The 27,412-nt window shown below is 44.0% G+C and overlaps 1 protein-coding gene and 1 long non-coding RNA gene across 2 annotated transcripts in view; both read right to left on the bottom strand.

Annotated features, from left to right (window-relative positions):
* RBFOX1 (RNA binding fox-1 homolog 1) overlaps positions 1-27,412 on the bottom strand; it is a 1,151,472-nt gene that overhangs the window by 1,072,425 nt on the left and 51,635 nt on the right. The gene's annotated exons all lie outside the window — the stretch shown is intronic.
* On the bottom strand, positions 1,404-9,096 carry LOC120759454 (uncharacterized). Its single transcript, XR_005703177.2, has 4 exons — positions 8,961-9,096; positions 7,686-8,810; positions 2,265-2,359; positions 1,404-1,455 (listed from the first exon to the last, which is right to left on the bottom strand). It is a non-coding gene; the product is annotated as an uncharacterized LOC120759454 (long non-coding RNA).

Genomic DNA, 27,412 nt, shown 5'->3' with positions numbered 1-27,412 from the left:
CAACCATGTATTCATGTATTCATGATGTATTCAACATCTAAGCCACAGCCTAACACTTGTAACACCTAAAACCTCTTTTGCTTTCTTTTCCCTGGCAACAGGGAGAGCAAAATATTTTCAAAATATGCCATCTAAATGAGCAGGAAATTTAATGCAAATGTCATAAAAGACAAGGTGTTGAATCCCTGTTGAACACAAACTCTTACTGCTACATCTGTCTTTAAAAATCTCTTCCAATTCTTTAACCATAAGCGGCCATTTACAAATTTGGATCAATTTTAGCACAGTCAGAGTGATTTTGATCAACCTGAAATCATGGATAAGTGCAAAGAAAGAGTTGACATGCCAACACAAAGGAAGCCTAAAGCTCATTAAAGCAGGGTATGGGACTTTGATCCTCCTCAGTGCAACATCCACGGCAGGTCAGAGAAATCCGTGCTGCACGTGCAGGCTCCAGTGCTCCAGACCTCAATTCCTGCTCCTGAACAGAGCTCTGAAAAAGGCAGAGAGGACACAGAGCAAAGGTATCAGGGAAAGAGCAGCATTTTCTCTATTCTGTATCTCGAACACCTGAGCACTGAGGCAGTGGTGTAAACCCTGCCTCAATCCATGCCAAGAACCAAAGGGTGAGAGGAGCACAATTCTTCTTCCCTTTCTCAGCAGAAGCACCAAGACTCAGAGAAACTGTCTCAGCAGCTTTCAAATGTGGGCAATGAACTAATGGTGAAGAAGAAATCATTCAGGTACCTGTGAGACTACACATAAAGCCCTGGGTCAAATATTTGTTTTCAGCGTTTATATTCCAGGAAGAAAAATGTGTATTCTAACCCCTTACAGAGGCTGGACACCTCAGGAGTCTTCAGAGGAATTTATGAGCAATGTATGCTCTGTATGAAAGTTTCAGCTGAGAGAGATTTTCACCTGGGATGGAGACCCAGGAGCACTGTGGCCAAAGGACATCTTAAACAGTGTGTGTGGAAAACTTCAGCCAGTCAGATCCAGTCCCCGCAAATTAAAACATGCTCAGATTCCATGGTCATAAAGATCACATTATCCATTATCAATGGATGTGCTACATGTTTTCACTGAAAATTGCCTGGTAAGGAAAGAAAAGCTCTATTTTGCAAAACAGATAATTCAATTAATTAGTCTATGATCTTCACCAGACAAGCACTGGAAGGGCATGACATCATTTGTACTATAGGCACTGCTCAGAGCGTTTTACAGATGTGCCTGGAACAGCCCATGCATTTTTAAGCAGAATCATACAGACAGAAATTGTAAAAACCAGATTTAGTCACTATACAACATCATGAAAAAGGAAAATTAAAACCCGTGCCTTCTTCCTCTTCTCGTCTTTCTTTAAAATACAAACCAACACTTCTGTGGAAGAACAAGGCAATCCATAATAAAGTGTAGGAATCAGGACAAAAGTATGGAATGAAAACAGGGTTTCTGTGGAAGTGAAAACAACAATTACTTTTATTTGTCACCACCTTTAGCAGAATGAGCGGCAATCAAACATTTGCAGGAAAAGAGCCTCATTGCAACATAAAGAGGCTCTGATGGACATTTTTTCTGCCTGCAGGGCTCCCCCTTTATTCTGTGCCCAAACTGAGCTGCACGATCCTCTAAGGCAGCTCCAGAAATTGCTAAAAATCCAACCCAGCTCCCCAGGCTCCAGAGATGACTGTCCCCCAGTGCAAGCGGCACGAGGAGGAGAATGAGAGCTAATCTGGCTGGCCACGGCCAAGCCCTCTCACCCTGTGCCATGTTTTCTGAAAAACCTTTGCTGTGACACTTGGGTTCTCCCCCTCTCATGATTTTTAAACTGCAGCAGCCTTTGCCACAAGTGTCAGCAGCAGGAAGAGAAAGCAATCCCAGAAAAAAGGAAGGGATTTGAGCTGTACCCCACAGGCTCCCAGGGCAGCAGTGCCGTGAGAAGAAGCACAGCCAAACCCTTCTGCAGTCTCCTCCAGCCCCATGTCTCTCCAGGTAATCACATTAACAGCGCCAAACATTATGTAATGACATCATTCAAACACATTGCTCCCAAAGGGTTGCGATCAGATCAAGGAATTACCATTCCTCATGCATTTATGACAAATCTAATAGGAGGAAATGATTTGTTACACAACACAGCTTAGGTTGGTTGCTCCCCTAACTGCAAATGTCTGCCCTTAGCTCAAGCTTCTAATCCTGCCTGGAGCTAAGATGCTGAGCTGAGCCTTAATTTGACAGCTGAATTAAGAGAAGGACTTTACCTGGGGTCGAGGATGGGTTACTTCAGTACCCTTCCTATGTTTGATGTATGAGTTGTGTTTTCCAGAAGTGTTTAAGGCCCTCAGGAAGACAAGTCCTTTTAAAAGCAAATAGATTTCAGGCATTGAGATTGGGGATTCTAAAAACCAATGTTGGCTCATTTAAAAAAAAAAAAAAAAATACACTGTCCTATACCCATGGATGGATGACTAAATAGGCTGAGCACTGGAAAGACACACCTTGCAGGTCTCTATCCAGAAAATGAATTGAAATTATCACCACAGAAATTTATAGAGGGCCAGAGACACACTAAAATGCAATTCTTGTACCTGAACCTGCCCTTGAGAAACTTCTGAAGGTTTGATGGAATTCAAAATTGCTGAAAGCAAAAATTAAGTGCCAAATATTCCAGTGTGCAGCACAGATACATTTCTATCTGAAAGTACAAAATAAGCAAATCTCATGACTAATTTGATTCTGGAGAGTACTTATGCCTCTCAGAGATAGGGACTACAATTCTTCAAAAAGTAGTATTAAGTAAACATTAAGTATATAAATACCTGACCTAAGAACCATTGTCTTGGTCCTGGAGGGAAATATTTTACTGTCCCTTATCTATTTACATAAAACATTCTACTTCTGTCTCCATACATAGACAAAATAAAGGTGTGAATACTTAGAAAAATATCTGAAGAAAAAGTTGAAAAGAGAAAATACAGCTGTTCGTGTTACTGTTCAGTTTTTGAATTAAAATATTATTGTTATTTTTCAAGATGTGTCATTACTCCTTTTTTTTTCCTAATTCCATGTACATTGGAGAAACAAGTTGGGGGTGGGAGGGGTTCTATTGTAATTTTTTCCTCTGCTGACTTCCTTCTTCTTGGCCTTTATTCTCAGGAATATTTACTCTAGCTTACAATTTTACTCTATCTTACACTACGTTTTATGACTCGAGACTGCTTTTCAGACATTCCGTATTTCCCTTTTGTGCATCACTCATGCCTATAAAACAAAGATTTGTGTATTCAAGTGAGAGAGAGGCAAGGCCATAGAGAGAACCTGTGCAGCCATTCGACCATATTCTTCATTAACTGCCTCAGAAGTGACCTCTTCCCTCTGGTTTTATTTCAACTCTTGCCTACATGAGGACAGAGCCCTTTTCCTTTTCGTTTTGTAGCTTGCTCGGGGCTATGCAGAAATGTCACCTCACGAAAGCAAAAGAAAAATAAGCCAACTGAAATTCCGATTATGACACTTTTTGCAAAGCTGCAAGGAAATGATGATCCTTTACCTCAAACTGTCAGATGCATCTTCCCAAATCCCTCATTGCTCTGTAATGTATTACCATAGCAACTCATCTCTGCAGTGATCTAGTGCTCCCCATGGGCAGCCTGTACTTTGTCAGCGCTGCCACTCCTCTGTGATGCAAGGAGCACTGAGCAGTTAAATACCAAATCATTAAAGCAATGTTTCCCCAGTGACCACACTGAATCACGCAAGGATTCCAACCAAAATTATGGCGGGGAAAGCGAGAGGAGCTTGCAGCACTTGGTGTAGGAGGGAAAGGAAAGTGGCGAAACATAACGAACAAAGCAAGAAAACAACTTCTAATGTTTGGTTTCTTTAGGGAAAGAAGAGCACAGCATCACTGTGCTGGAGATTCTGACTTTATGAACCCCTGCCTCTGATACACGTCCCTTACCAGTCCTCTACTCCCAGTTTTACTCTAAGAAATACAAACCTTGATGAATATTTATCTTCTCAATGACAGCTGCCACCAAAATGGCCAACCACTGTATCTCTGACTTCAAGCACCTGGCTGTGTGTTTTGAAAACATGAAAAGAAGATCAAGAGCAAAATCTCATATTTCCTCCTTTGCCTTTTATATTTCTTAATCTTCCATCTTCTTATCTATGCACATAAAACTTTACATCAGCTGGTTTCAGCATCCTGCCTCACCAAATAGGAATGAACTCTCGCTCTGGAGAGAAGTCCTGTTCTTCATACAGCATGATGTGTGCTCTTCAGCCCATTTGCAGGGATGTAGCCTCAATGTGCCTTACCCAGCATGCAGAGAACAGCTTCAGAAACACCATAACCAACCACAAACAATCAAAGGTGGGTAGAAAATGCCAGTTCTCCTAACTCCCACTGTTCCCCTTGTAACATCATCGCTGGAAAAAAGGGAAACTGGAAAATAAGTGCCCACTAAAAGGATTTCAGGTCTCCTTTGAAACTTTTTTTCCTTGTGTTTCCACAGAATTGCAGAAGCCAAGGCTCGTTCTCAAAAAGGTTTTATTTTTAACAACTAGGAAGCATTACCCTATTTTTAGGAGTCCCCGGAGCTTCACACAGTTTGGAAAACACACACCACTGACCTGAATGGTGTGCAGAGTCAGGGGCAGCTTTTCCATCCTGCCAAGCTGCAGGTGCTCCTCCCACACTCCCTGGCAATGAAGCACATCCTGAGGGTCTCTCCATCTCACACGGCATGAGGCAAAGCTCCTGCAGCTGCAGCACTCTGCATCTGACAGACCTTGGCTGTGCCAGGGGTGCCCTGTGGTGTTTCCTGTGCACTGCACAAAAGCCAGTCCCTGCTCAACCCCTGCTGTCCCACCATGGAAAACAAATATCATCATAGCAGGGCAAGGAAAATGCTGTCTAACACCTGGAGTTTACACGTGCAAGCTGGGACTCTGAAATGCTGTTTTATTAATACTAGGAGGGCCTTTCTCTTTTATAATCAGGTGTTCAGGCTGTTCTTTGTCACTCTAAAAGGTTGCTGCAGCTTTAACACAGTGAGGATAAGGTGGATGATGGTGGTTCTGCTCTTCACGTTCAAACTGCCTCTCTCCCTCCTTTGCTGGATTTCATTCTAATAAAGCAGCACCTTACTCTGCAGAAAACCACTTGTTTCTTCTTTATTTCCTTCAGAATAAGGATTAGGCTGACTGCAGAACACCTCCAGGGAAAACACACCAAGCAGCAGAACTGGAGGGAGTCCAGTGCCCCTCCTGCGTTCTGCAGGGACAGGCAGGAGGACCAGAGGATGACAGGCTGGACAGCCTCACCCCAGCACGCAGAAAGATGATGGGGAAATAACCCTGGAAAAGATTTCCAGGCACGTGGAGGACAAGGAGGACATGAGGAGTAGGCAGGATGGATTCACCAAGGGGAAGTGTTGATGGCCAAGCTGAGAACATTCTGGGCTGAGGGATGGTTTGGCAGGCAAGAGGAGCAGTGGATATTGCCCGCCTGTATTCTGCAACCCTTCTGCCACCGTGTCAGATCCCACAGAGGAGCTGTTGGTGAAGGGGCTGGGTGAGCAGAGATGGATTCGGAACTGCCTGAACCTCCAAGGGCAGGGCTGGAGATGAGTGGTGCAAGGTGCAGCTGCAGGCCAGCAGCCTGCAGTGATTCTGCATCAGCCTCTATGGGTACTTAACGAAAACTCACCTGCCTCAATGCTTTAAACTCACTTTGTTTAAATTCCTGTCAGCGTTAGGTTCTCTTCCATTTGCTCTTTCACCCCTTACTGAGCACAGAATGTCATGGTGCTAAGTCTCTTTTTCTAGAAAATACCCACTAGGCAATTAATACTGAGCTCCCCAGATGCTGAGCCCTGTGTGAATGACAGTTTGGTTGTTTTACCCTCCCCATGTTGTGGGAAGACAGCTCGTGTGTATCACACCGGAGTCAAGGGACTCACAGATCCATTTGCTTTGAGATCTGGAAAGACAAAGCTGTCTTAAAATATTATGAGCCTCAATTAAAATCCAGCTGAGGGCAGCAGGCTAAAGTGTGGCTGTGAGAGAAGCAGAGCTGAATGCTGGCAGGAACAGGGATGGAGTGCTGGAATTCAACCCAGCTCCTGTCACTGACAGACACAGGCAGAGGCAGATTCCCCGTTCAGTGCAGCTCACTAACTTCAGCCAGTTATTGCTGTCTGTCTTCTCACGCAGAAGTCAGAAATCCCTTGTGTGTTTATGGCTGGGTTTATGTTAGAGTTTGACAACAACTGATGGAGAAGATTCCCTCCCAGAGAGGTCAGTTTGCAAACAGCACACATTAAATACAGCACGGGCACATATCCAACACAAATATGCTCCAGAGACACCTTAGGCTGTAACCTTGACTTCCAACCCAGAAGCTTTTTCAATTAAAGGCTTTTCAGCTCTGCTGTAAGCTATTACATGACCTGCACTGGGCCAACCATGTTCTCCTCCTCTGTTTTACACAGCCCTGAAAAGGAGTTTGGTTCTGACCTTTTTCACAACTGATTGTCCCTGTGTTGCTCTTTGAGCTATAATGTCCATGGATCACAGAGGCCTGCATAGATGAACTAAAATATTTTATTACAGCCATTACCACTGAGCAATCATCATGTTTGAGACAGAAGAAATTATTTTCTCCACATGTTTGCAGAGAAGTCCAGCTGCAGGATATATATGCACTGATGGCTTTAAAAGACTGAAATAATTCAAAAAGAAAAAAGAAACTTAGAGAAGAACAACGTCATTCAGAGAATGACACAACTACACCTCATCCTGAATACAAAGCCAGGGTAGTGTGCACCAAGTGCGTGAATGAAAAGGAAGAGAAGTTTTCTCTCTTTCAACTGCACCTAATGATGCAGAAAAACAGGCTGTCCTTCTGTCCCAGCACAGATAATTATCCACTGTAACCCCCTGGGGGCAGAATCCATTCCCTGCATTTGCAGAGGTCATCACTCTGATTCCAGCCCTTAATGGAAAACACACTGCCACGTCAGGATGGATAAATGGAAGTAAAACACGCATCTACAAAGCATCTAGGAGGAAGTTGAAACTTCTCTGCTGAGTCCTCACCCTAGTTCTAACTCCAAGACCTTTCCTCCTTCTAATAATTTACAATATCATTGCTAGCAGGTTGCTTTTTTATTGATTTCTGTTATGAGGCTTGTGGAAAATGAACAGCAAGAGGACAAGAAGCATCCTGTCCAGAAAACACCCTTTGTGATGAGCTGCACCTTGCTCCATGTCATCCCTGTCACTGCAGTGAGGAAAAGGGAAAATATGAACACAGGACTGGCTTTGGTCAGAGCAAAACATTCCTTGAAAAATCAGAAAAATGCATTTGGTGAAAAAGCAAGCAAGAGAAACACAGGCACAATAAACAGTTGTACCTGTTGTAACTACATTAACCTGAAGGGAAAAGACAGGAGGGTAAAACACTTGATGAAGTGACTTAATTCAAATGTTCTAAATATTCTTTCCCCTCTTTTTAGCCCCAGGGAGACAGGAAGAAGGCACGGCAGGTTGTCTTACACAGCCCTGCTCTGCTCACCAGGCTGCTCAAGGTTCAGGGTTCTCAATCAGCTGTGGCAAAGTCAGCACAGCTCCCCAGTCCACAGTCATTGTTTGTAAAAATTAATTAAAATTACCTCAAGGGGTTGAAAAGCCTTTCCAAAATATCCTGTGGCTCCTGTCTAAGGGAAATGTGCAGTTCAGGTTCATATCCTGCCGTCACTCAGGTACTCAGTGATAACCAAACCTTCCCTCACAGCTGCTCCTTGCACTGATAGCTCCTCTCCTTTGCACCCTGGGCTGTAGGATTAGAGGATGTGTCACCTCCTCCCTTTGCCTGCAAAGGTGCAAGGTCAATAGCCCAAACCTGTTTACAGGTGTTACAACTGCCCAAAAACAGGCAAGTTGCCTAAACTCTCATCAGTCTAAATTATTTCCCTCCCTCCATCTCCAGCTTTGTGAATGGTCTTCACACACTGAACTACATAATTGACCTCCTGCATGGCTCTCATTATGCTCCACTGCTGAAAGAACTACAAATGATTTCTTTTCACTGAAAAACACCAACTTTCAGGAAGCAGGAAGGACTGCAGTTTAGAAAAATGCTGCTGTAAGGTAGCATTTAATACCCTCTTCTCTATATTTACTCACTAACTCATGCAATAATGCCAAATGCTGGAATAGAATGACAGAACACGCTCCCCCCACTTAGTACTGAGGGAAAAAGAAGTTTCTTCTCAGTACAGGAGATCCAAATTCAAATCTGCAAGTGGTTCCCTGGTATAATGATTCCATTTTATCTTCCCTTGTCGGTGCAGCAGAGGAACAGTATTTGTGACAGTGATTCATTCTCCTCTTTCTGATTCTGCCATCTTGTGTCTGAATTCTACTGTGGGAATCATATATTTTCATTTTAAGAGCCATGTAGACATCGCTGATGTCCAAGAAAACCTAAAATTCTCCATACACACAGAGGATAAAAAGCTTTCTTTCATTGCTCAAGTTAAAAAGTTTAAATCCAGACGGTTTTCTGTATCGTGGTTGCACCACTCCATTTGAAAAAAAATATCAGCATCTGAAAACCAGGAAGAGTTCAGTACAGTTTAGAGCAGCAGAAAAACTCTTCTCAGCCCTACTGAGGAGGGAAGCAGGCTCTGGACAAAGCAGGAGAGTCCATAAGAGCAGCAGATCGCCTCTTGCCTCAAGTATCTGGCCCTTGGCTGGGTGCAGCTGAGCCAAATCAGGCAGCTGGAGCCAGAAACCTGGGAAAGAAAACCAAATTCTGGTTGTGTTTCTGTCACCAAGGAGCAGCAGCTCAGGGTTTGAGAGGGAAGCCAGGTCCCCTCACCCCTCACCAGGGTGTCCTGGGCTGCAATGCAGGATGTAACCAGCAGTATGGATTCTATCATCACCTGTTGAAACCGGCTGGGGAGGTGTTTTTTCTTTATCTCTTCTAACTCCGGCGGAGGGGGAGCATGTGTTCTGTTAATGGGCAGCTGTTAAACCAGCTGGGGCTGGGTTCTTTATCCCTTCCAGGACCCATCCTCCCTGCAGGGATCTCTGCTGTTCATGGGCCATCCAGGCTCACTGCAGGGCTGATACAATTCCATCATCCATTGGGAGATGCTCCACCCAGGGGAGGAGCCCAGCATTCCCACCTGGATAAAACCTGGCATTGGGAACAGCAGCACAGCCTGTGTGCACTGGATTGCCAGAGGAACACCAGACCCATCTCACCACCACTGGACCTTCTACAAGATCATCTCTGCTCCAACAGAACCACATCTGTCACTGCAGGAGGACTTGACTGCACTGCTGCCAACACCCTGACCAACAGGGTGTCAGGTTGTGTTCTGACTCTGTCGGTGTTTTCTTTTTTGTTTGTTTGTTTTTTGTACTACTACATTTTTATTTTTAATATTCCTAGTAAAGAACTGTTATTCCTATCCCCATATCTTTGCCTGAAAGCCCCTTAATTTCAAAGTTATAGTTTGGAGGGAAGGGGTTTACTTCTCCATTCCAAGGGGGGCTCTGTCTTTCCCTGGCAGACACCTGTCTCTCCAAACCAAGACAGATGGGCCACCTGCCCAATCCAGGCTTAGCAGGACTCAGCAGGAAGGGCCTGCTCAGCCTCACAGTGCTGCAGTTTCATCAGAACTGAGCGATGGACACAGAGTAAAAAACTGTCTGGTTTCAATGAAGAAATGCCAGATATGCCCAGGGCCCTGCTCTTTCAAATGGGCTGTGATTAGGAAAATTGACAGTGCAGAATTGAATGACAACACAGCCTGGGATGGGAGCCGAAAACTGCTCCCAGAGAGCTGCTCACTGCACAGCACTGACATCTCCACTGCAGACAACCAGGCACCCACATCTGAGCTCCAAAAACCACCATGGACACAAACCCTGAGGATGTCCAAGAAGAAATCTGCAATTCAAAGGAACTCTTACTTAAGGGAAGATTTTAGTAAGCTATTGCAGAGGACTGGTTCTAGTGTACTGTTTGCAGTAAAATAAATAGATGAATGCAGAAAGGGAAAAAAGACGGGATACATTTTTTTTATCTTCACTAGAGGAATGAAGGGATAAAAACTGGTTTGAGCCATCTTGGATGTCATAGTCTGGACTTTTATAAGAGCAGATAAGATCTTCAATGGGGAAAAAAAACCCCAAACTCTGCTAAACTACAGCACCTTTTCCTTTCAGTGCTGCCTGATGGTGGTTCTGCTGCCTCCAGGAACTGCCCAGGCACTACCCTATAAACAACACAAAGGGTTCACACCCGCTGGCTGTCCCTGCTGAGGGCACAGGCTGAGTCAGGACAGCCTCTGGCCAGACACTGCCTGCAGTCAAGGATGTCCTCCCCCAGCATATTAAATGGCCTTTAGAGCAGCTTTAAAGGCTACAAGAGGAGAGAAAACCCCTCCCAAAGGTACACTGCACTGCCAAATAACTCTATGATTCTTACTTACGAGATGACAGCCATTGCTCTCAGCGTAATTGATGTTTTCTTTAAAACCTTCTTGAAGAAACAACCAGGTTCTGTGGCCAGAGTGCGCTGGAGCAAGGCTTCCTGAGCTTTTGATGGATTTGGGCTGTGATATGGCAAGCAAAATTCTGTGATCTGTGCTAGGCAGAAGGTCAACAAGATACATCTGATGGTCTTTTCTGGCTTTAAGAGCTTATGAACAGCAATCTTTTACAATTCATCTTACACCTCCCCATATTGCCTTGATTAATAAGAGTGGAGTCCAGGTCAAAATATTCATATCTGATGTACTGATTTATAAAATACTGAAGTAAGTTCTAGTCCCTGTAGGCAGGAGTTTGAATTGCCAGAGGTCTGTGTGAACATTACACATCATTTAGTTCAGGTTTGTTCACCTGGTTTGATTTACACACAGTAGGTTCTGTTCTGCAGCACTGTACCCTTAATAAGATGATAGAAACAGCATTGCTGAGCCTCCTCCTCCTCTCAGGAATGCATTTATGGCTGGGTTTAACAAGTGTAAGGCTTCTCCTGCATGCATGCAGCACATCCCAGAGGTTTCCCCCTGTCTCACTGTCTCCAGGTCCCAGCCCTGACAAGTGAAACGTCCATGGGTGCCAGAGGAGAAAGCGGGGAGCAGCCATAGGACAGAACCTTCCTGATGAAGAAGCCCTCAAACTCAGCTCACCTCCACCTCACACCAGGCCAGTTCTGTACTGGGGTGGTTTCAAAAGCCAGAAAGTGCCAGTGAGGTCTCTCCAGGTCAGCTCTCATGTCTCCAGCAAATACTTTCTAAAAAGATTATAAGGAAAGGATAAACAAAATCTATCTGTTGTGATTTTTACTTTTGCTGTGAGCAGAGACAGAGCAGAGGCACTTCAGCTGAGATGCTAGAGCTCAGCACCCACAGTGTCACAACCACCTGATCAAACAGTGCCAGAAACTGGAGCTGTCAAGGAGAATTCAGCCAATATTTGAGGCATCACGTCTCCTGCTCCATGCCTAGGAGAGGACCAGCCCTCCACAGAGCAGAAATGCCGCTGGAGTATGTAATTCTGATGAGTTTGCTGTCCCCTAAGTGTAATAGCTAATTAATATCTAACCTTCTTGCTGTTTGGAGTCTGGCAGCATCATTTACATATTCAGTGCGTGGTTAGCCATAGCAAGTGCTATGGAAACTGACTTAATTAGGAGCAGCTGAAGGACTGACAACCATTGGAATCACCAAAACCACCATACAAATATAGATGTTTACTGTTATATTCATGTTTACTGAAAATGTAATTAGCAGGATGAGCTCAGATTCCTGTAGGTTGATCATGAGTTAGGGATGAGGGTTTGGTAAAGGAGGCACTTTGGGGACAGGAAACATCTGCCTTGTGACAGCTGGATGAGGCAAAGAAAGGTGGGACATCATCCTCAGAAATTCTTCTGAGATGGGCTGTGGGTTACAGCAGAGAATATTTATAGAGTTTTTCCCTGACCTCTCCCCATGTTTTTCTAAAGCCATTTTGATCCTTGTGGGTCCCTTCTGACTCAGGATATTCTGTGAGAGACACATGGATCTCCCAGTCCGAGTGTCCTGAAAAGGAACATCACCACTGTCCTCAGCACATTCCGTAATCCGATATGTTTAAACATTAAACCGGGCCAAATCTAATTAAATAGATATTTTAAATCTGATCTATAGTGGTGCAAATGAAAGCAGGTCATAGCCTTCTTTTAAACTTTTTTTCTATATTCCTAACTAGAAAAAGAAAAGTTGTCTTTTTACCCTTGGAAAATCTTTGCAGTTGCAACATATGACTGGTGAGAAAAAAGTGAAAAATGACAAATTGTTTCCATGAAAAATTTAGGAAAATATGTTCTCTCCATAGAGTTTTTACTTGCTTTAAGTTGCTTTGGTTCAAATACTCAATGCACTGAAAACGTATTTTTAAATCCCGTTAAATGCCATTTATTTTAAATCCCATTTATTTAAATAACTTGCTTTTATTTGTAAATAGTGAGAAGCTTTCTATGCTACAACCTCTAGAGTTATATCCCATAATATCCTGCATTAGTAAAAACATTATTTACCAGCCCTTCCAAAGAACCTCAGACACTCCAGTGCTAAACCCTTAGGAATTCCCCTTTTTTGTTGTTTTTTTTTAGGAAGGATTATTGATAAACTTCTAGAATTGGAATTATGTGTGTGGCAGCTGACAGATCCCACGAAACCATCCACGCAAAGCACTCCCACGTTGATAATCTCCTGGGAGAATTCCCAGTCTCCCAGGAGCAGCTGAGCGGGTGTGGAAAGGCAGATTGTGGAATAAAACAACTGGGCCCGGGAGAGGGTCAGGGCTGCAAACCCCAGCTCTTCTGCAGACAGACATCTCCAAGCCTCCTGAACTCATTAAATCTCTATGAAGTAATGAAGATCACTAATTATATTTTCCAGCAGTTACCCTGACCGAGAGCACCCCTGCAGTTCCCTCCTGCTGACGCCAAGCCCACAGAGCATCCCCACCCTGAAGTAAAGTTATTTTTCTCTAGATTTACCCTGGATAAACTATACCATTCCCTTTCAATAACAAGATAAAGCCTTCAATAACACCATTAAGTAACTCACACTTTGCTTTTTCTCATTAAGAGGCATTTAAAAGGAAGCCATTAAATTTATAGAGGGTTAAAGCCAATAAGGAAACTCAAACTGCTCACTCATTAACTCGTTCACCCTCGTGCTTCCCAGGCCGTTACTTCCCTTCTTATTACCAACTTGCAATAAACTTCTTACTTTACTGCCCTGCAACTGCAAAAATGGAATGGTGGCTACGCTGTGACCTGATTTATGAATAGAGGAAAGCAATGGCTCAGTGTGCATTGCATTATTGAGATCTATGGTACAGCCTTCCTAATGTAAAAAATGATTAATTACTTCTGCACAAATACAAGTGTTCAGGCACATTGTTTCCTGAATCTCCTGGTGTTTGTAAAGTTGGTTCATTTATCTGCGGGCCCAAGAATAGGGAGCCTTTTGTGCTCAGCTAATAGAGGCAAGGCAAGCCTGAGTTAAAACCTGGGTATGCCAAATCAGCACCTTTATCCACAAAAATGAATTTTACAAGATAATTGTTGGGCATAATATACATTTACGTTATTTTGAAAGGTGTGAGAATGCTTTAAAACAGTTTCACGCATTCATGAATGTGAAAGACAGATTCAGCTTTTTATTCCAGGTAAATATTAAAAATTAGTGCTTTTACCTTCCTCAGAATTCTAAGAGCAGCCTACCTTACAGATAACACAGTTATTTCATTTCTCTTAAAATTCTGTTTCTCTAGAACCACCTCTTAACCTTTATTCTTTAGGCAGGGAATCAGGACTAATCTGCAGCGCCCAGCCCTATGGCAAGCGGAACACCCAGAACCGAGCTGGGAAAAACAGCAGCAAAAGTGAGCTGGGAGCTTCTCAGTGCAGCTGGAAACAAAATCAGCACTGTGACCCACAGAGAGCAGCACAGCCCCAGTGCTGTGACCCACAGAGAGAACAGCCCCAGCGCTGTGACCCACAGAGAGCACAGACCCAGCGCTGTGACCCACAGAGAGCAGCACAGCCCCAGTGCTGTGACCCACAGAGAGCAGCACAGCCCCAGCACTGTGACCCACAGAGAGCAGCACAGCCCCAGCGCTGTGACCCACAGAGAGCAGCACAGCCCCAGCACTGTGACCCACAGAGAGCAGCACAGCCCCAGCGCTGTGACCCACAGAGAGCAGCACAGCCCCAGCGCTGTGACCCACAGAGAGAACAGCCCCAGTGCTGTGACCCACAGAGAGCACAGCCCCAGCGCTGTGACCCACAGAGAGCAGCACAGCCCCAGCGCTGTGACCCACAGAGAGCACAGCCCCAGCGCTGTGACCCACAGAGAGCACAGCCCCAGCGCTGTGACCCACAGAGAGCAGCACAGCCCCAGCGCTGTGACCCACAGAGAGAACAGCCCCAGTGCTGTGACCCACAGAGAGCAGCACAGCCCCAGCACTGTGACCCACAGAGAGCAGCACAGCCCCAGTGCTGTGACCCACAGAGAGCACAGCCCCAGCGCTGTGACCCACAGAGAGCAGCACAGCCCCAGCGCTGTGACCCACAGAGAGCAGCACAGCCCCAGCGCTGTGACCCACAGAGAGCAGCACAGCCCCAGCGCTGTGACCCACAGAGAGCAGCACAGCCCCAGCGCTGTGACCCACAGAGAGCAGCACAGCCCCAGCGCTGTGACCCACAGAGAGCACAGCCCCAGTGCTGTGACCCACAGAGAGCAGCACAGCCCCAGTGCTGTGACCCACAGAGAGCAGCACAGCCCCAGTGCTGTGACCCACAGAGAGCACAGCCCCAGTGCTGTGACCCACAGAGAGAACAGCCCCAGCGCTGTGACCCACAGAGAGAACAGCCCCAGCGCTGTGACCCACAGAGAGCACAGCCCCAGTGCTGTGACCCACAGAGAGCAGCACAGCCCCAGCGCTGTGACCCACAGAGAGCAGCACAGCCCCAGCGCTGTGACCCACAGAGAGCAGCACAGCCCCAGTGCTGTGACCCACAGAGAGCAGCACAGCCCCAGTGCTGTGACCCACAGAGAGCAGCACAGCCCCAGTGCTGTGATCCACAGAGAGAACAGCCCCAGCGCTGTGACCCACAGAGAGAACAGCCCCAGCGCTGTGACCCACAGAGAGAACAGCCCCAGCGCTGTGACCCACAGAGAGCAGCACTCTGCTCTCCGGACTCACACAGAGCTCTGGGATCCAGGGAAGGTTGGAATGCTGCTCTCCTGACACACACAGAGCTCTGGGATCCAGGGAAGGTTGGAATGCTGCCCTCCTGACACACACCCAGCTCTGGTGGCTGCTCTGAGGAGCATCTGCTGCACTGTGAGCTGGGGTTAGAGCCGGAGCAGAGAGGTTGTGAACACACTTTTCTCTCCTACAAGGCCACTCTGACTCTGCTTTTTTGCACTAATTTGACATGGGATGAGAGAGGTGGGGAGGGAAAAAGTAAAGAGGTATAACCTCAAGACTGAAATTCAGGATTCAGAGGGGTTAACATGAATCCTAAATGGGAGAAAATAAGTTATGCTAACATCTTGTGGAGTTTAGTGAGAGGACAGAAAACCTATCTTACTGACTGTTTTAAAAAAAGAAAAGAAAAAATTTATTCCTAATTGGAAAGAAGTGCATCTCACCGACTATGGATTTGGGATAATCCTCATGTACATGGGTTCATGTGCTCTCCATTCCTACAGTGATTGATCATTAAAATTTGATTTTGAGGGGACTGCAAAGTAGCTTATTAGACAATTGAATAATGGAGAAGAGACAATAGTGAATTGATTTCTTTAGCACAATGAAAGCTGACAACAAGAAATTAAACATTACTAACTTTTATAATAAAAGTCCTCGATCGATACCTCTGGCCAGAATGCTCTGTTTCCCTAATTACATCAGCAGACCACGAATGATCTGATTGATGAGAAGGAAAGGAGATGGAAGGATGGAGGGAAAAAGGGGAAAATGTGTCAAAGAGGCAATCTGGAGGGTCTGAAGCAAGGCTGGGACTGCTACTCTTTAAAAGATGTTGCTGGCAGCTCTGAGGTGAGTCCTGCACTGAGCACAAAAAGGTGACACTTTCTGTGCCACCCCCGGGTCAGCGATGCTGAGAAGCCCCTGCCCCTCCCGTGCACAGCTCAGCATCTCACAGAGCATGAGGTAACTCTTGGCAAGGCTGTCAGCCCTCATCAAATAAAACAATCCCAGATAGGAAGCAAAAAGACCCTTAGTGGAGAGCCCATGTGAGGTATTTGTGTGGCCTCCAGCGCTCCAGCACTGCGGTGCTGCAGACAGATGGAGATATTATAAAAGAAAGGCCTTATAAAATATGGTTTAGGGCCATATTTTAGCTAAGCTAGAAGTAGATTGTAAGTTCACGTAAAGAAAAATTATAAGAATGAACACAACAACCTATTCTTAGAAAGAAACGTAAGTTTACACTTGCATGAAGAATGAATCTGTCCCATGAGAATCAGTGAAGGAAATGTGTAAACATATCTAGAGAGAAAAAAATTGATAGACATATACAATAGCCCTTTTTGACCAATGAACTGAGTTTCACTGTATTGCTGGCCAATTCAGTTTAACACAGTGCCTTCTGATAGTTCATATAAACATGAGCTTTGTGAATAAAGAATTTCTGCATGAGAAAACTGAGTCCTGTCTGCTGATTTATTACGGCACTGGGGCGTCTCAGCACAGCTCAGGATGCTCCTGCCTCGGGCTCCTCTAATGAAACACAGAGGAGCCCCCAGCCTTGCTGCCCTGAGATGAGAACCACAGCACAGAGCAATCAAGGGGCTCGCTCCAACTCATCCACCTCCAGCCTGGGGAAGAGAGGAGAATTGAGATCCCGTGTCTGCAGGCTACCAGGCTAGAAAACAAATTCTAGTAATCTGTCTAATTCTCTGTGCCTGGAAACCCCATCTCTGAGATGCCAGACCAGGATGGCGTTTGCAGACAGCAGCACATCGTGGAGACAGAACTTGCCCGGAAAATCAGGGACACAGAGTTCCTAAAGCCCAGCTACACAAAAGGAGACAGCTAATGCCAGGCTGCTGTCCTGAAGGAATGAGAGGAGGGGAGACAGACACGAAGGAGGGGAGAGGGAAAGTGATGGAGAGAAGGGCTGGATTCTACTGTGATTTCATTTCAAATCAAAATTCTCTTGAAACCAATTCTGTTCTCTTCTTCTTTTTGACTATTTGCTTTCTAGGGAAATTGGTTTAAGGGAAAGATATTAGATCAAATATATGGAAAAAATATAAACAATTGCCCATAAGATGAAAAAAAAAAAAAAAAATCCAAACCTAAAGGATAAAGAAGATATCTCAAACCAAAAGAGAAAAGAAAATCAATAGTGAAGTGGCAAGATCTGTACAAGTGGACAGAAAAAAGTCTCAGCACACGGAATAAGAGCTCACTAATGATACAGATCAAAGGGAAACAGGAACATGAATATGAGGAATTGAAGATGTTGTGAATGAGAAATACAATATCAATATATAAGGTATGAATAATTGTAAAACATCAAAGTACCACTCAAAATTCACAAGTCTCAGACTTGAGATTTATGAAGGGGTGGGTAAAGGGAAAACTATCAGGAGCACTGAAATTCAGGCTGGGTACTGAGGGGGGAAAAGCTAAAAACAACTCAACAATTACAGAGGTGGTCCTGGAAGGACTTAAGAGTCAAATCAGTTCCTACATTGAACTTGATAAACACAAAGAAAGAGAAAACTCACTTTTGGTTTTAAAGCTTGCAGAAGCTCAAGAGAAGAAATTACTGTAAGCACTCTGGAGAAATAAATATTGTTTTATCCAGTACATTGTAGCTTCTATAATACGAATCTCAGCTCTTTGTTCATACCTGAACTATTCACATCTGAAATCTGAAAATTCAGGTTACTGTGGCAGGTTTTATCATTTTTTATCATTTCACATATGTTCTGTGGCTACTCTGCATGGAATGGAAAATTCTCAAACTAGTTTTTACATGATCTGTCTGTCTGTTATCTCCTGAAAAACACAGACAAAGAACTATCAGAGTAGCTCTCACATCAGCTGGAAAACAAGATTATACTATTTAGATCTTTTAAAAACCTCTTACACAAGAGAGGCCAGACCCAAGTGTCTTTGAAGGAAATGGGAATCTTGCCATAAGCAGAAGAGATTTTATTCAGACAGGAGGTGAATGTTGAAGTACAGAAAATTGTGAGACACTAAGTAATCACTGCTGCAGTAAATCCAATTAGTAAACAACACCCCTAATGCCAAAAGCCTGTTCCGTGAATGGCTAATAGAATTGTTTTGCTTGAATGGTTTTGTTGCATATATTCCCCCTTTTCCTTGCTTTTTTAATATTCTGTTCATTTAATCAAGTTGAATAAGTGACTCAGTAAATATTTGGCTGCTCCCTGCTAATTCAGGTAAGACAGATTTCATCCACTTGCATTTGTTTTGTGCAAAACACAGAAGGATTGGGCTGGCAATGGAACAGATCTCAGGTGAGCAACCTTAATTCTGAACTAACGAGATTTCTGGGTAGCTAATTTATATTTCTTAAAGCCTTGTGGCTTTAGTCTCGGTGTTTCTGGAAAAGCCAGATGACAAAGATAACTGATTTCAGCAAGACTTTCAAGCAGGTGAGGTCTGGCTGCAAAGGGCAGATAAATGGACTGGAGGGGTACAGAGAGTGGGAACAGAAATGGAATCAGCAATGGAATTCAGTGCTGATCCCTGGGAAGTGATGCACACAAGAGGAAAAGCCACCCTGGATTGATTAAATCTGGCACCTTGTTAGCATTTGGGGAAAAATAATAGATATCTTGAAGGTATAATAGGTCAATTAAAGTGTCAGTTCAGCACTCAATAGAAGTGAAAGAAAATAGCATGTTAGGAATTATTAGGAAGGAATGGACGACAGAACAGAAATCATCATTATGGTATTGAATAAATCCACAGTGAGGCCACAATTTCACCATTTTGTGCAGCTGTATCTCTCACCTTCTGCAAAAGGATCGACTAAAATTAAAGTAGAGAGCAGAACAATGATAATCAAAATTATCCCAAGAATATTTAAATCTAATTCACTTCACCCTGGGAGGGAGCGAAGCAAAGAGGAATATAAACCTGGGAATAGCACAGACAAGGGGGAAATGGTTTATCACTCGATTGACACAAAAACTAGAGGGGAAGTAGTAAAATTATCAGCATGAATGTTTGAGGCAAAAAAAATACTGCTTCAAGCTTCCTTCAATTGCACTGTGGAATTCTTTGCTTCAGGATACAAAAGGTTTACCTGGATATAAATTCAGTTGGTACATATTAAAAAAAGGCTATTGAGGGCTTCTATTTTTCTCACCAAGGCAAGGGGGAAATTGTTTCTTCAAAATAAAAATTCAAATCAGGGAGTTATTAAGAGTGAAACGCATGTTCATATTCTATCTTCCCTCTAGAACATAAATGGTGGCCTCAGCATTTTCTCTATAATGGGGCTTCAGGAATTCTTAGGAGAAACTGCAGGAGCAGTAATTGAGAGATTTTTTTCTCTAACATATTCCACAGAACTGGCGAGCTGCAGGAAAGGGAGCCTATGCTAGGAACCATTGTTGAACCAGAGAACATGTCAGTAGTGCCAAAGATCTGACATCAATTCCCAGCTTCAGCCTCCTTCCACAACCTGAGGCTGATCCATTCATTTGTCTGTCTTGCTCTGCATAAAAACCTTTCTTCTAATCCACTCCTCCTGATTTTCTATGCAGCTTCTTTGTTTTGGGGCTCACTTGCCAGACACAGAGTGCCTGACATGGTCTGGGATGCAAAGGCTGCCTGGTTCTATCTTCTGGATACACCTGGAATGCAACTCAGCACACTAAGATAATATTTAACTCATTTTATATTATATTTTAATTTTAATATGATATTTCAGCTATCTTTGGGCCAAAAACAAGCACCACCCTTCCATTTATCTCCCCAGTTCAGCTGCTGCTCACCTTCACAGCCACAGGTGTGAACCAACAGGTTGAAAAATCCAGGTAAGTCAGACAAATGTCAGGTGCAGCTCAGGTAACAGCGTGTGCCTGTGCAGCCTTTGGTGCTGGAAGTGCCTCTCAGGGAGGCTGGAAAGGCTCCTGAGGCCATTCACAGCCCAACTCGCACGATTTCACTTTCATTCTGGGGTACTAAAAAGGGGCTTGGATTCCAGACAGGTGCAAGAGGTGCTTCCTTTGCAGCAGGGCTTGGAGAAGGTATTTAAATGGAAGGATTTGATCTGAATCAGGTTGAGAAAGCCCAGCTCTTTCTACATGCCCTGAAGAGCTCTGGTACTGACACAGAGATAAGGGCACTTTGCTGTGCTTCAAGCAGGTTCATTCCAACAAAACTGATGCTTTAAGAGTCCATCCACTCTGAATTACAGGTAATTAATCTGCTCAGAAAGGCAGAAAGCAAAACTCATCTACAGCACCCACAGTGCCAAAGCGACAAAGGCAGGCTGCTCAGGAGGAGAAGGGCCAGAAATTCTCCATCCAAATGCATTTGCACAATAAAAAATGAAGCACAGCAGAGACAAAAACCCAAACAAGCAAACCTTGGTCTCCACAGACATGTGGTTTTTAAACTGACATTAATTGCATGTGGAAATTCCAATAAAAGGATGATTTACCTGATTCCGTGCTGTATCCATCATCATGAGCTCTCAATCAGGGGCTGAGGGGGCACAAAGCAGGATTTTGGTGACACTCTTAACTCCCAAACACACCAAAGGGTGCTTCTGGCTTTTTGATTTCTGTGTAAACAACCAAACTCCTCCCTGCTCATGCTGATCCACTTGAACTTTATCAATTGCTAAGGTCCAGGGAAGGCAGTGGAAGGTTTTTGAATTCACAGAGCCAAGCTTTTGTTTCTAGATTTGCAAAATGCTTCAAGCTGAGTATTTCTGCCCCCCAGCTGCCTTTTGCAGAGCTGGTGAAGCCTTCATAAAACCTAATAAAATTCCAGCCCTTGCTGAGGTCTGTACATTCTGTTCTTGATCATAAAGCGGGTTATGATTTACTGTTGCCTTCAGGGAGAGTGTTTCCTGCAATTAAATGCCTCGATACTCTTATCAGAAATAGAAATAACCAAGGAGGGGTGGCCCAGGGTGCTTTCAAAGGGGTTAAACCCACCAGGATGGACTCATGGCTGTGAGTCCCAGGTTCACGACACATCTCATCCTAGCAAAGTAATTCACAAAATACTGAAAAATCTATTTTCATGTTATTGACACCACCTTCCCTTTCTATTCAATGTGGGCATCAACTCAGCCCTGAAAAAATTTGAAGTCAAACCCAATTTGAATTCAAGCCAATGGCAGAGATTCCCCATAATTTGTATTGTCGCAGTGTTTGCAAGCAGGAACAGCTGCCTGCTCCTATTCCCACACAAAGGAGAAGCTGGTGCCTCTCCAGGAAGTGAGGATGTAATTGTAGAGAGATGAAAACAAACAACTGGAACACGGTGAGGTGGCAGTGGGCTGGCTCTGAGCACAGCATCAGCTGGGGGATTGCTGCAGGAGCCTCTCTGCACCACGCTGGCCTCGGATCACAGCACACTCATTCCTGGGTGTCACGGTCAAGGTCACCCAGGCTGGGCTCCGAGACTGCTCTGGGCGACTGCCTGAAGACTGGGGAGAGTGGTGCTAAATAAAATCAAATCTATTCCATTTACACGTCTACTCTTGGCACTATGGATAAGGTACATGAAGTAGCAGAAATCGGAATGGTAAGAAAATGATATCCTTTAATTTTCTTGAGCAATCCCTGAGGTGGTCTCCAGAGAGGGAGAGGAAGCCTGTGATAACACTGTGTAACCCCCTGCTGATAGCAGAACAGCAGCACCACTGCCAGGAAACTCAACTTTTTTCCTGTTTGTCCTATCATGATATTTGTGAGAGTGTCACACGGCCCAGTCTTTGCACACTGAGATGTCAAAGCTCAAAGACATTTCCTGGTGCCTTTCAATGTCCAGGGGCATTAAAAACCAAAAGTAAGTAACCCCAAGCATTTACAGTTGCTGTAAGGCCCAGACTATCAGTCAACAGACCATTTATCAGGATTTTCTGCACTCTTTGAAGACAGATACAGAACCTGCAGGTCTCAGCTGTCATCACATCCAGGAATCTTCATGGCAAGACTCACCCCTCCCCAGCAGATTTTTCCAGGAATGGAAAACTCTCAGCATTCTTGCTGACAACTTCTCTCAATAAAGTATCTGGAACAGGCTTGGGAAGGGCTTTGCAGGCACTTCAGTCTGCTGTCCCTCTCTGTGGTTTATGATCTCCAATACATCACTGGTGGGAAAACATTGCAGTGATGTATTACTAATAAATCATTGGAGTATTGTCACCTCGGTGATGAATTGCATGAGCACATTGCTAAAGTGCTGTCCCTCTGAAGACATATTATGTAAAAACAATTTCCTTGGATTTTTTTTTTTTTTGTTTTTTAAGGAGTTAAGGCGCACACTCACAAGCTTATTTCTCAGCTTTTTTGATCCCTCAAGAGTGAAATCACTATCCAGCATTTTTCTACACCTTGTGGGTGAAATACTGTGAAACCACTGCACTGCCAACCCCACTGAGCAACAGAAAGCAGGACCATGTCATATTAAAGGCATTTCTGGCAGGATGCAAAGCAAAGGTTGCTTGAATATCAAACAAAGGCTGGATGGTATGAATTTAGCAAAGGATAAAGTGTTGCCAAGTGGTTCATCCAACAGCAGTTTAAACCACTCTGCAGACTCCCCCTTTTTACTGCTGATTTCCCAGTGAGAGGAATGCTGGTTATTCCCAAGCAATGCATGTTCTGAGCAGTTTATAAAGTGCCAGGCTCATTTCCACACCCTGCATTTCCCCCCTCCTGCCTCTGTGTCACTTTGAGGAAGGAGCCACCATCGCTCACACTCACATAAAGGAAAACCAAGGCACAGAAAGGTCGGGTGATTTACTGAGATCTGATAGCTCAGAGGAGGGTAAGGCCCCCTAAATTCTGTTACCCACAGCTAACAGGAACATCCCTCAGCTCCTAAGTGCTATTTAATGCCATAGGAGATATTTATTTTGACACCTGCCCCGTTTTCCATGTATCACAAGCAGCTCCTCTAGCCCTTGTGGCTGTGATGTCACCTCTTTGAAGCACAACCACCACAGCCAGGGAGGCTTCTGGCCCTTCTCAGCTGGCAGGAACAGTCGCTTCCTAAGACTTAGTTCTGGCTTGGTTTGATTTACACAGGTTTGTGTTGGCTTTTATCTTTCTTTGTGGTATCCATTCTAGTGTCTCTCAAAAACACAACTTAGACCCTTTTTGGTGGTTGGGATAACTCTGCCTTCACAGCACCACCTCTTCTTCCTTATTCTACATTTCCCACTTCTCCCTTGAGATCTCAAGTGGGGTTTTTGTCCCCTAATTATGTAGAATGTAGAGAAAAGTGGGTGTTCTCAAAATCCTTTCTGCTACCTTCCTTTGAGGGATCCTGCACCCTGGCTTGCACAAATATTAAAATGATCACGAAATTACTTTGTCATCTGAAAAATATAGCAGTAGCTACTCTAATTTATCTCCTTGATTTGACATATGTCCCTTTCCATGCAAGAATTCTCCCTGTGTTAATCTAGAGATAAAGGAGATTGCAGTTTCAAAAGCTGTGCTTTCCTTTTCCTTCAAAGCTAATTGTCCACCTGTCTTCCAAAGAGATTAATAAGCTGCTTTGGCGAGCAAAAGTCTTGTGTCCAGATAAAGACGCCAAGTCTTAAAAGAATGAAGAACAGGAGAAGAGGACAAGGCAAAGTCTCAAGCTGAGCAGGAGGAGGAATTAACAGACAAATTTCCCTCAAACTTAAAAATTACCAGCTCTGACCCTGCTCCTTTGGCCTAAAGAAAGAGTAGGTAAGATGGGGTTTATCTTCTTAATATCAATGTTCAATGAGATCTGAAAAAAAAAAAAAAAAAAAAAAAAAAAAAAGGGATGCTTGGACACAAGAAGATGAAGCAAAGGCTGAAATAGTAGAAGTACAAAAACCATGAACCACCAGTGCCTGAGGGGGTCCAAAGATCTGAATTGAAAGTCTTGTTCATCACCTGAACACCTCAATAAAAACGTGGCAATCAAACTTAAAGCAGTTCAAACCCACTTAGAGCTCACTACCATCATTTGGTCTCAAATCAGTAAAGCATTTATTTAGGTAACTTACCTCCTTTTTGCAAGCTCAGTTATAGGCACTTCCATGGCATTTTGGGTCTTGACTAATTCAGAAGGATGCTTCATTTCAGGCTATAATAAAATCACTCTCAAACTAAACAAAAAAAAAAGCAATTCAGTGAGCCTAGTGAGAAACAGAGAAGAAAAAAACCTTGAAAGGAGAATATCTTCGAGCCTGCTTTAAAAAAGCAGGATTAAAAGGCAAAAAGCTCTACTGCAAAGGGAAGATGCAAAGCACTTAGAAATGCTATATTTATTCTGGGCAGAATGCAAACTCTCTTCTTCCTTGCCAAGCCTTCTGATTACATCAGACATCGAGTTTTCCAAATATAGCCTGCTAATTATTGATGGCTTTTTTTTATACCCAAGATAAAAGACTGTCAGGGACTCTTTGAGAGCTCTTCCAAAAAGAGCCTCGAATTTCCCTTTATCTCCAGGATGCTAGTCTTGGATACTCTGGCAGAAAGTAAGGATGCTCAGATGCTGCTCCTAGAAAGATCTCAGCATATTCCCTATATTTGTATTTGTGATCCTTTGTGGATACCTAATAGATCAGGTGATATTCCATGAAGGATTTAAGTATATGGAGAAACCTGAGTACAGACTTCTCTGCCAGGTTCCCAGCTTGAACAGCAGCTTCCATTTCCCATCAGTAACGCTCATTTGTAAGTCCAGACATTTTTCTGAGGGGTCATACCCAAAACAAGATTTTGCAACACCAATTACTCAAAAGAGAAATCCAGCTATTTGGGCATATTTTGTTGAGCTGCAGTTTTCAAATTAGATTGGATATTGACTTGAAGAGCTCACTTAAACAGCATTCAGTTTTCCCAAATTCATGAAAGCTAAAAGTGCATTTTATTGAGTTGCAGACTGACCTTTAATTCTGAGGACAGTTAAAACAAAAATACAACAGGCTTGGCATATACTGCACTACATCACATTGTATTGTTGTGATTGTGTAATTGTGTAAATTCTGTCTCTCCATGCCAGCAAAGATGGAAGAGGAGGGTGAGGACAGGAAAATGATAATTTCAAATTTCAGCCTGTGGTGTTGCCAAGAACCTTATGAACAAGAGTGTTTAAGAAAAGTGCTCAATTAAAGAAATCCTGAGTTTATACCCTGTGGGCTTGCTTGTTGCATTCAAGACTCAGATGACAACTGGATTGAGTGTATAATGCAAAAAGGTTCTACAAATAATTAACAACCCTGATCTTAAAATGAATCACAGAGACAAGCCCATATTCCTGAGGTATGTCTTGGAATGAAATACCTATTGGAAAAATATTATATAATCCTGGATGCTGGCATATATTAGTTGCAGTGGCAGCTCTTGTACAGGAAGCTATGTTGATCATTTAGAATTTGTTTACTCAGCCTAAGTAAATTAAGGGTTTTAGAAATACCTATTACACTCCAATAAATCCCATGTTTAATAATTAGTGTTCATTTAGCACACAGTAAAATAACTGTCTAATTAAATATAGATTTGCAAAACTAATTTTAAAGCAATACTGGCACTGAAAGGACTGCCAAACCCTCTTTTTTGGTTTTTTTGTTTTGTTTTGTTCAGTGTTGATTTTGCTATCAATTTCTCTCAACTTTTGCAACACCAGGGAAAATTCCTTTTTTTCTACATCTTAATGTCACACTCAAGTCCGGGTTTTTTCTGCCTGCACTCTCCTCCTTCCCACAGATATGCTAACACAAGGTGTTTGATTAATTTGAATATCAGCCTTTCCAATATGCAGTTCAACATCCGTTTCATCATACCTCAAGCAGCAATGAAAACGTGGACAAGGCCAAGAAGGCAAAAATTAAACCAGGCATCAATTACCATAAGCACAGAGCGAGGCCATGACCCCACAGCAATGAGTGCCAGTTCTGGGCAATACTGAATCACTCCCAGGATTTATTTGGTCAGAATCAATCATAATATCCAGACATACGGTAAGGATTTATGCAAAAAGGTAAACATTAGTCTCTCAGCAAAAACTTGATGTCACATTGGTGAGGTTTGATCTGCCATAGAGGCCGTTGATACCAGCTTAGGCCACTGTGGGTTTTTTTGTTTGTTTGTTCAAATTTGGTTTCATATAAACACTCAGGGTGATTCAACACCAGACCAGCATTCTCCCTCAGAAGACCAGTCAATTTTCATTCTATTAATATGAACTAAAGCCAGATTTATTATGGCTGAGTGTAACTGCTCAGTTCCTTCCACTTCAGCAAAGGTTCTACCTTCGATCCGAGCTGGGAAGCAAATTAGACTTTACACTCTCCTGAGATTCAGGAGCACATTATAGCTTTATTATTGCTCTGGAAAGGGACAAAGCTTTCGACCCCATTTAGCAGCTGGATGAGCTTGCACAGCAAGTCTCATGGAGCGTAAGGAGGTGATTGGTGACAGCTAACAGCTTCACTTAGAGCACATTTTGTGGCTGGCTGTGAGGGAGTAACCGAGCTGGTAAATTTGGGAAAAGTGACTGACATTCACCTAGCTGGACTAGTACGAGCCATTTGACACTGTCCCACATGACAGCCCTGTCTCTAAACTGGAGGGCTGTGGATTTGATAGAGGGACCCCCAGGTGGGGAAGGAAGTGGTGATGGTCACACTCAGAGCTGATGGCTCCGTGTCTGAGCACAGAGCAGGGACCTGAGGTGTTCCTTGGGGTCAGCATTGGCACCTGCCCTGTTCACAGCAGCACAGACAGGGGCACCACTGCACACTCAGCACACCGGGCAAGGGCACCCAGCTGTGCTGGCATACACAGGAAGGAAGGGATGGCATCCAGAGGGATTTGTCTCTGGCACAGGGTGCCCAGAGCAGCTGTGGCTGCCCCATCCCTGGAGAAATCCAAGGCCAGCTTGGACAGGGCTTGGATCAACCTGGGAGCGAGGAAGGCGTCCCTGCCTGTGGCAGGGGTGGAACAAGATGAGCTTTAAGGTCCCTCCCAACCCAAACTATCCTGTGGCTCTAAAATAAGTGAGCAGCACCCTCCCAGCAGTGCTGCCCTGCAGCCTGCACCAGCTGCTGAGCTGTGATTTCAGCACCGTT

Source organism: Hirundo rustica, chromosome 15, assembly GCF_015227805.2.
Source record: "Hirundo rustica isolate bHirRus1 chromosome 15, bHirRus1.pri.v3, whole genome shotgun sequence".
In the NCBI taxonomy this organism is placed as follows: Eukaryota; Metazoa; Chordata; class Aves; order Passeriformes; family Hirundinidae; genus Hirundo; species Hirundo rustica.
This window is presented reverse-complemented; position numbering and strand designations above follow the sequence as displayed.